We start from the raw sequence: 8,816 nt of genomic DNA, 5'->3' as shown, positions 1-8,816 counted from the left end.
AAGGTGCAAGGGGCGAATTTGTAAAACTCAGCTGCGACTATTGAGATTGCAGAAGCCTGGAAGCACATTCCTGGATTTTAAAGAGGCTGCGATTAAAGTTCTAGGCTCCAGTCTTACTTCAGGGGCTGTTCCACAAGAGTCTATTCCAGAGATGCCACGGTATCAAGAGAATTCTGATGCCCAGGAGTCAAGTTTTAAAGGAGCTACTTACCCACCTACAGTAAAAGGAGTGACAGTGCCATGTTCAAAGACATGCATATTTGACTCTTCTAGTGAGTTACGAAGTCTGCTGGCTGAACTGACACGTGGTGTGACAGAGATGCGCAGAGACCTGCAGATTCTGAAGAGACAGCAGGCACTGCTCCATGAAGAAATGGAATGGTGCCAGGAGAGGAGACCACTGAACAGTTCCCAATGGGACCTACATAGAAACAGGGAGACACTTTTTTCCAACCACTTTGCCTCCCAAAGGCGACCCATTTTTCAAAGCTGTGAAGGAAGCGGACAAATTAAGAGAGAATTTGAGCAGCCAGATCATTTAAACTCCAAATTCATGTGGTTAACCCGTTATGTTAGCCAAAGCCCGGTGGTTCAAGTTTGCATCAATGGAGTCTCAATGCCCGCTCTCTTAGACACTGGATCACAAGTGACCACAATACAAGCAACACAGTTTGAGCAGCATTGGACTGAGGAACAGATGTTTCCGTCAACTTCCACATTGATAAACCCGATTGCAAGCAATGGGCACTGCATCCCTTGCAAAGGATACTCGGAAGCTGAAATTCAAATCGGACGAACAGTGCTACCACAGCAAGGCTTCATCATCACCACTGCCCAAGATGATGGATTGCCTCCAGTGATAGTGGGCATGAATGTGTTGCGGAACTGCTGTGAGGAGCTCGTAGCAGCACTCCAAGGAGAGTTTCAAACTGACAAGCTCCAGGAGAAACAAGGCCTTCAACCTGGGATAGCCAAACAAAAGGGAAGAATGATAACAGAATTATCTGTAAGAGAGGAACATGAAAAAAATAAGGCTAGCCAAATAATGATAGAAATGCCCATCTCCAGTGTCCAGATTATCCGAAAGAATGCTTCAATGTTAGGCATGAATAATATAGCATCCAGTTCTAGAAACTGTGAGCAACCTATTCAAGGAACCAGTTTTGACCACCTGCAAGATAAAAGTCATATTTATACTGAAACCTACTCCACTGCAAAGGACATTATCCTATATTTACTATACCTATGCAGCGATTTACATGGGAAGCAGCTCCAGTTTGTTTTAAACAATCATCTTTACTACACAGAGCTACAATATTTTGTTCACAGCTAAAGGAGACAATAGCTGCATATAACTATGTAACAACATAACCGGGCCCCAACGTGCACATAGAGACTCCCTGCAGTGACACCAATGTTATCTGGGACTTAAATATTGTCTGCATAAGTTGATTTCTATTACTAAGCAACATAGTATTAATCTCAGATTTAGTTATATTACCATTTGTGTAATGACTTAAAGTGTATATGGTGTCTGTGTTTAAGTTGCTTGAATCAAATCTTTCCCTTCCCTACTGTAATCAGTTCCTTTTCTGAGTTATGTGGTAAACCATTTATTCTTTCATACAAAGCCCTGCCTGCCTTTCTTTGTGTCTGGGGAAACCTTGCCTCTCTGCCAGGAATAGAGAAGAGCTGCTGCTGAAGGAGGAATAGTCCATCAAGGTATCCCTGACCTGTTCCACATAGTTTACACACTTGTTATACCGGGGTGTTACATTGTGTGTGACTGACCTTAGGAAGAAACCGGAGCCTCCGCTGCAGTGACCCAGCAACCAGGGCACGGGAGTATACAGTGCCGCTGGGAGTGATGAAGCTGCAGTAAAGATGTCTATTAGACCTAGCCTGCTGCAGCCCTTGTAGATTCTCATAAAAAAAGTTCTTCTTTTCTTGTCAAAATTAATAGCTAAGAATAGGCTGCTTGAGGCAGGCCCCTGTTAAGTGGCCTGCTACTGAAGGCAACAACTACAAACTGAGCTCCCTGTTCATGGAAGCGGGGTTATAGAGGAGAATGCGCTGAGCATCTTGGGAACAGTCAAAAGCTTTGAGCCGGTTGGTGCCTCAGATCAAGATCCTACTCTACACCCCAATGTGAATCCTTGTGGAGTCCAGTGTACCCCACAGAAGAAATTAATGTGTCACACCCATTGGCAGCAACCTTAGAATAGCTGCTGACGGGCACAATTGAGAAAGGAAGGGGGGGGGGACATTTGAATCCAGCACATAGATGCAATTCAAATATGTAATTTGAACCTTCCTATTTTAAAATATAATGGATGAACCTCACCCTGTGAGAACAATCTTCATGATATAGAGATCTCATATGCAAAATAAGTATGAGTTGGGATAGGGCTGGGGAGGGTGGCTGCTCGGGCAGCCCCTCCCCCGTCAAGTTAAGGAGATTCAACTGAGGAAGCACAAGGGAACTCTCGTCTGGGGACAACAACTGCAGGGAGACCACATCTTTTCAGATGAACATGGGAGGGCGGAAGGCTGCCTAATACTGAAGCACCATCAAATATCAAACCATATGCAATAACTAGTACAAGCATTCCTGGGGGAAGGTCTGCAGGAGACGAATTTGCATACGGTGATGTCATCCAAGCAGTGGGCCAAAGTTGGCTGGAACCCTCATCTGCATATGAAAAGAGAAAAGGGTTATGCAGGGCATGGCGGCCTTTTGCGGCGCTTGGATGACCCCTAGTTCGCATTAAACACCTCCACCCTCCTTCGGTGTGGGGCTCATGTTGACTATGCCCCAGCCCCTGAAGCATTCAAGCTGATTTCTTGCAGCAGCTGGGCACTGTAACAGCTCCAGAGCTGCTCTGTAAGGCAAATAAAAGGGTGTGGGCCCTGCAGCACTACCTGTAGTTCGCATTGTGCGTTGGAAGGCACAAAGTAATCAGACGGGAGAAGTCAGGATAGTGCGCAAGGGCATAGAAGGGAGCGGCTCAAGAAAAGAGAAGTGGAAACAGACAGCAAACTAGGCTGGAGAGAGACAAAGAGATCTGAATTATACGAGAGCCGACCAGGGGAAACACAAATTATGCAGTCAAGTTTCCCACATTTGGGGAAATCGCAGGGGCAGCACAGCCAGAGTGCAATGGGTGAGCCTTGCCCTGGGAGAAGCACCTTCAAGATCATAGTATCTCACCTGGCAGGTAAGTAGGAGTTGGGCTAGAGCTGGGGAGGGTCGCTGCTCGGGCACCCCCCTGTCAAGTGAAGGAGATCCAACTGAGGCAGCACAATGGAACTCTCGAAAGAAGAACAAGGCTAGAGGAAGATCTGAGACAAAGAAATCTGACTTTTACCAGAGCTGACCAGCGGAAAACACAAACACAGTCCCCCACTACCACAAATAATGCAGGCGAGTTTCCCACATTTGGGGAAATCACAGGGGTCAGCATACCCAGAATGCAATGAATGAACCTCACCCTGGGTGAACAATCTTCATGACCATGGTGTCTCCTATGCAAAATAAGTATGATTTGGGATAGGGCTGGGGAGGGCCGCTGCTCAGGCACATCTCTGTCAAGTAAAGTTAATTCAACTGAGGCAGCACAAGGGAACTCTCATCTGGGGACAACAACTGCAGGGAGAACACATATTTTCAGATGAACATGGGAGGGCAGAAGGCTGCCTAATACTGAAGCACCCCCAAACAACAAACCAAATGCAACAACTAGTGCAAGCATTCCTGGGGGAAGGCCTGCAGCAGATGGATTTGCATATGGTGATGTTATCCAAGCAGTGGGTCAAAGTTGGCTTCAACCCTCATCTGCATATGAAAAGAGAAAAGGGGCGTGCAGGGCATGGCGGCCTTTTGCGCTGCTTGGATGACCCCTAGATCGCATTAAACACCCCCACCCTCCTTTGGTGTGGGGCTCATGTTGGCCATGCCCCATCCCATGAAGCATTCAAGCTGATTTCTTGCAGCAGCTGGGCACTGTAACAGCTCCAGAGCTGCTCTGTAAGGCAAGTAAAAGGGTGTGGGCCCTGCAGCACTACCTGTAGTTTGCATTGTGCATTGGAAGGCACAAAGTAAGCAGACGGGAGGAGAAGTCAGGATAGTGCACAAGGGTATAGAAGGGAGGGGCTCAAGAAAAGAGAAGTGGAAACAGACAGCAAACTAGGCTGGAGAGAGACCTGAGACAAAGAGATCTGAATTATACGAGAGCCGACCAGGGGAAACACAAATTATGCAGTCAAGTTTCCCACATTTGGGGAAATTGCAGGGGCAGCACACCCAGAGTGCAATGGGTGAGCCTTGCCCTGGGAGAAGCACCTTCATGATCATAGTATCTCACCTGGCAGGTAAGTAGGAGTTGGGCTAGAGCTGGGGAGGGTCGCTGCTCGGACACCCCCCTGTCAAGTGAAGGAGATCCAACTGAGGCAGCACAAAGGAACTCTCGAAAGAAGAACAAGGCTAGAGGAAGATCTGAGACAAAGAAATTTGACTTTTACCAGAGCTGACCAGAGGAAAGCACAAACACAGTCCACCACTACCACAAATAATGCAGTCGAGTTTCCCACATTTGGGGAAATCACAGGGGTCAGCATACCCAGAGTGCAATGAATGAACCGCACCCTGGGAGAACAATCTTCATAACAATGGTATCTCCTATGCAAAATAAGTATGATTTGGGATATGGCTGGGGAGGGCCGCTGCTCAGGCACATCTCTGTCAAGTAAAGGAGATTCAACTGAGGCAGCACAAGGGAACTCTCATCTGGGGACAACAACTGCAGGGAGAACACATATTTTCAGATGAACATGGGAGGGCAGAAGGCTGCCTAATACTGAAGCACCCCCAAACAACAAACCAAATGCAACAACTAGTGCAAGCATTCCTGGGGGAAGGCCTGCAGCAGATAGATTTGCATATGGTGATGTCATCCAAGCAGTGGGTCAAAGTTGGCTTCAACCCTCGTCTGCATATGAAAAGAGAAAAGGGGCGTGCAGGGCATGGTGGCCTTTTGCGGCACTTGGCTGACCCCTAGTTTGCATTAAACACCTCCACCCTCCTTCGGTGTGGGGCTCATGTTGGCTATGCCCCAGCCCCTGAAGCATTCAAGCTGATTTCTTGCAGCAGCTGGGCACTGTAACAGCTCCAGAGCTGCTCTGTAAGGCAAGTAAAAGGTTGTGGGCCCTGCAGCACTACCTGTAGTTCGCATTGTGCGTTGGAAGGCACAAAGTAAGCAGAAAGGAGGAGAAGTCAGGATAGTGCGCAAGGGCATAGAAGGGAGCTGCTGAAGAAAAGAGAAGTGGAAACAGACAGCAAACTAGGCTGGAGAGAGACCTGAGACAAAGAGATCTGAATTATACGAGACCTGACCAGGGGAAACACAAATTATGCAGTCAAGTTTCCCACATTTGGGGAAATCGCAGGAGCAGCACACCCAGAGTGCAATGGGTGAGCCTTGCCCTGGGAGAAGCACCTTCATGATCATAGTATCTCACCTGGCAGGTAAGTAGGAGTTGGGCTAGAGCTGGGGAGGGTCGCTGCTCGGGCACCCCCCTGTCAAGTGAAGGAGATCCAACTGAGGCAGCACAAAGGAACTCTCGAAAGAAGAACAAGGCTAGAGGAAGATCTGAGACAAAGAAATCTGACTTTTACCAGAGCTGACCAGAGGAAAGCACAAACACAGTCCACCACTACCACAAATAATGCAGTCGAGTTTCCCACATTTGGGGAAATCACAGGGGTCAGCATACCCAGAGTGCAATGAATGAACCGCACCCTGGGAGAACAATCTTCATAACAATGGTATCTCCTATGCAAAATAAGTATGATTTGGGATATGGCTGGGGAGGGCCGCTGCTCAGGCACATCTCTGTCAAGTAAAGGAGATTCAACTGAGGCAGCACAAGGGAACTCTCATCTGGGGACAACAACTGCAGGGAGAACACATATTTTCAGATGAACATGGGAGGGCAGAAGGCTGCCTAATACTGAAGCACCCCCAAACAACAAACCAAATGCAACAACTAGTGCAAGCATTCCTGGGGGAAGGCCTGCAGCAGATAGATTTGCATATGGTGATGTCATCCAAGCAGTGGGTCAAAGTTGGCTTCAACCCTCGTCTGCATATGAAAAGAGAAAAGGGGCGTGCAGGGCATGGTGGCCTTTTGTGGCACTTGGCTGACCCCTAGTTTGCATTAAACACCTCCACCCTCCTTCGGTGTAGGGCTCATGTTGGCTATGCCCCAGCCCCTGAAGCATTCAAGCTGATTTCTTGCAGCAGCTGGGCACTGTAACAGCTCCAGAGCTGCTCTGTAAGGCAAGTAAAAGGGTGTGGGCCCTGCAGCACTACCTGTAGTTCGCATTGTGCGTTGGAAGGCACAAAGTAAGCAGAAAGGAGGAGAAGTCAGGATAGTGCGCAAGGGCATAGAAGGGAGCGGCTCAAGAAAAGAGAAGTGGAAACAGACAGCAAACTAGGCTGGAGAGAGACCAGAGACAAAGAGATCTGAATTATACGAGACCTGACCAGGGGAAACACAAATTATGCAGTCAAGTTTCCCACATTTGGGGAAATCGCAGGGGCAGCACACCCAGAGTGCAATGGGTGAGCCTTGCCCTGGGAGAAGCACCTTCATGATCATAGTATCTCACCTGGCAGGTAAGTAGGAGTTGGGCTAGAGCTGGGGAGGGTCGCTGCTCGGGCACCCCCCTGTCAAGTGAAGGAGATCCAACTGAGGCAGCACAAGGAAACTCTCGAAAGAAGAACAAGGCTAGAGGAAGATCTGAAACAAAGAAATCTGACTTTTACCAGAGATCAGAGGAAAACACAAACACAGTCCCCCACTACCAACAAATAAAGCAGTCGCGTTTCCCACATTTGGGGAAATCACAGGGGTCAGCATACCCAGAATGCAATGAATGAACCTCACCCTGGGAGAGTAATCTTCATGACCATGGTATCTCCTATGCAAAATAAGTATGATTTGGGATAGGGCTGGGGAGGGCCGCTGCTCATGCACATCTCTGTCAAGTAAAGGAGATTCAACTGAGGCAGCACAAGGGAACTCTCCTCTGGGGACAACAACTGCAGGGAGAACACATATTTTCAGATGAACATGGGAGGGCAGAAGGCTGCCTAATACTGAAGCACCCCCAAACAACAAACCAAATGCAACAACTAGTGCAAGCATTCCTGGGGGAAGTTCTGCAGAAGACGGATTTGCATACGGTGATGTCATCCAAGCAGTGGGTCAAAGTTGGCTTCAACCCTCATCTGCATATGAAAAGAGAAAAGGGGCGTGCAGGGCATGGCGGCCTTTTGCGGTGCTTGGATGACCCCTAGTTCGCATTAAACACCCCACCCTCCTTTGGTGTGGGGCTCATGTTGGCCATGCCCCATCCCCTGAAGCATTCAAGCTGATTTATTGCAGCAGCTGGGCACTGTAACAGCTCCAGAGCTGCTCTGAACGGCAAGTAAAAGGGTGTGGGCCCTGCAGCACTACCTGTAGTTTGCATTGTGCATTGGAAGGCACAAAGTAAGCAGACGGGAGAAGTCAGGATAGTGCGCAAGGGCATAGAAGGGAGCGGCTCAAGAAAAGAGAAGTTGAAACAGACAGCAAACTAGGCTGGAGAGAGACCTGAGACAAAGAGATCTGAATTATACGAGAGCCGACCAGGGGAAACACAAATTATGCAGTCAAGTTTCCCACATTTGGGGAAATCGCAGGAGCAGCACACCCAGAGTGCAATGGGTGAGCCTTGCCCTGGGAGAAGCACCTACATGATCATAGTATCTCACCTGCCAGGTAAGTAGAAGTTGGGCTAGAGCTGGGGAGGGTCGCTGCTCGGGTACCCCCCTGTCAAGTGAAGGAGATCCAACTGAGGCAGCACAAGGGAACTCTCGAAAGAAGAACAAGGCTAAAGGAAGATCTGAGACAAAGAAATCTGACTTTTACCAGAGCTGACCAGAGGAAAGCACAAACACAGTCCCCCACTACCACAAATAAAGCAGTCGAGTTTCCCACATTTGGGGAAATCACAGGGGTCAGCATACCCAGAATGCAATGAATGAACCTCACCGTGGGAGAACAATCTTCATGACCATGGTATCTCCTATGCAAAATAAGCATGATTTGGGATAGGGCTGGGGAGGGCCGCTGCTCAGGCACATCTCTGTCAAGTAAAGGAGATTCAACTGAGGCAGCACAAGGGAACTCTCATCTGGGGACAACAACTGCAGGGAGAACACATATTTTCAGATGAACATGGGAGGGCAGAAGGCTGCCTAATACTGAAGCACCCCCAAACAACAAACCAAATGCAACAACTAGTGCAAGCATTCCTGGGGGAAGGCCTGCAGCAGATGGATTTGCATACGGTGATGTCATCCAAGCAGTGGGTCAAAGTTGGCTTCAACCCTCGTCTGCATATGAAAAGAGAAAAGGGGCGTGCAGGGCATGGCGGCCTTTTGCGGCGCTTGGATGACCCCTAGTTCGCATTAAACACCTCCACCCTCCTTCGGTGTGGGGCTCATGTTGGCTATGCCCCAGCCCCTGAAGCATTCAAGCTGATTTCTTGCAGCAGCTGGGCACTGTAACAGCTCCAGAGCTGCTCTGTACGGCAAGTAAAAGGGTGTGGGCCCTGCAGCACTACCTGTAGTTTGCATTGTGCATTGGAAGGCACAAAGTAAGCAGACAGGAGGAGAAGTCAGGATAGTGCACAAGGGTATAAAAGGGAGGGGCTCATGAAAAAAGAAGTGGAAACAGACAGCAAACTAGGCTGGAGAGAGACCTGAGAC

At 48.7% G+C, this 8,816-nt stretch overlaps 10 non-coding genes across 10 annotated transcripts; all 10 read right to left on the bottom strand.

Annotated features, from left to right (window-relative positions):
* Positions 1 to 3,063: 3,063 nt before the first annotated feature.
* LOC135001754 (U1 spliceosomal RNA) lies at positions 3,064 to 3,226 on the bottom strand. Its single transcript, XR_010203088.1, has one exon. It is a non-coding gene; the product is annotated as a U1 spliceosomal RNA (small nuclear RNA).
* Positions 3,227 to 3,378: 152 nt separating this feature from the next.
* On the bottom strand, positions 3,379 to 3,542 carry LOC135001815 (U1 spliceosomal RNA). The gene has a single exon (XR_010203144.1). It is a non-coding gene; the product is annotated as a U1 spliceosomal RNA (small nuclear RNA).
* A 674-nt stretch (positions 3,543 to 4,216) lies between these two features.
* Positions 4,217 to 4,379, bottom strand: LOC135001824 (U1 spliceosomal RNA). Its single transcript, XR_010203153.1, has one exon. It is a non-coding gene; the product is annotated as a U1 spliceosomal RNA (small nuclear RNA).
* Positions 4,380 to 4,531: 152 nt separating this feature from the next.
* Positions 4,532 to 4,695, bottom strand: LOC135001809 (U1 spliceosomal RNA). Its single transcript, XR_010203138.1, has one exon. It is a non-coding gene; the product is annotated as a U1 spliceosomal RNA (small nuclear RNA).
* Positions 4,696 to 5,369: 674 nt separating this feature from the next.
* Positions 5,370 to 5,532, bottom strand: LOC135001827 (U1 spliceosomal RNA). The gene has a single exon (XR_010203156.1). It is a non-coding gene; the product is annotated as a U1 spliceosomal RNA (small nuclear RNA).
* A 152-nt stretch (positions 5,533 to 5,684) lies between these two features.
* Positions 5,685 to 5,848, bottom strand: LOC135001808 (U1 spliceosomal RNA). The gene has a single exon (XR_010203137.1). It is a non-coding gene; the product is annotated as a U1 spliceosomal RNA (small nuclear RNA).
* Positions 5,849 to 6,522: 674 nt separating this feature from the next.
* On the bottom strand, positions 6,523 to 6,685 carry LOC135001826 (U1 spliceosomal RNA). The gene has a single exon (XR_010203155.1). It is a non-coding gene; the product is annotated as a U1 spliceosomal RNA (small nuclear RNA).
* Positions 6,686 to 6,834: 149 nt separating this feature from the next.
* Positions 6,835 to 6,999, bottom strand: LOC135001828 (U1 spliceosomal RNA). Its single transcript, XR_010203157.1, has one exon. It is a non-coding gene; the product is annotated as a U1 spliceosomal RNA (small nuclear RNA).
* A 670-nt stretch (positions 7,000 to 7,669) lies between these two features.
* Positions 7,670 to 7,832, bottom strand: LOC135001822 (U1 spliceosomal RNA). Its single transcript, XR_010203151.1, has one exon. It is a non-coding gene; the product is annotated as a U1 spliceosomal RNA (small nuclear RNA).
* Positions 7,833 to 7,984: 152 nt separating this feature from the next.
* LOC135001813 (U1 spliceosomal RNA) lies at positions 7,985 to 8,148 on the bottom strand. The gene has a single exon (XR_010203142.1). It is a non-coding gene; the product is annotated as a U1 spliceosomal RNA (small nuclear RNA).
* Between the last annotated feature and the right edge of the window lie 668 nt (positions 8,149 to 8,816).

Source organism: Pseudophryne corroboree, unplaced genomic scaffold (genome assembly GCF_028390025.1).
Source record: "Pseudophryne corroboree isolate aPseCor3 unplaced genomic scaffold, aPseCor3.hap2 scaffold_1677, whole genome shotgun sequence".
NCBI classification, from domain to species: domain Eukaryota; kingdom Metazoa; phylum Chordata; class Amphibia; order Anura; family Myobatrachidae; genus Pseudophryne; species Pseudophryne corroboree.
The sequence above is the reverse complement of the archived record's forward strand: the minus strand, read 5'-3'. Positions and strand labels throughout refer to the sequence as shown.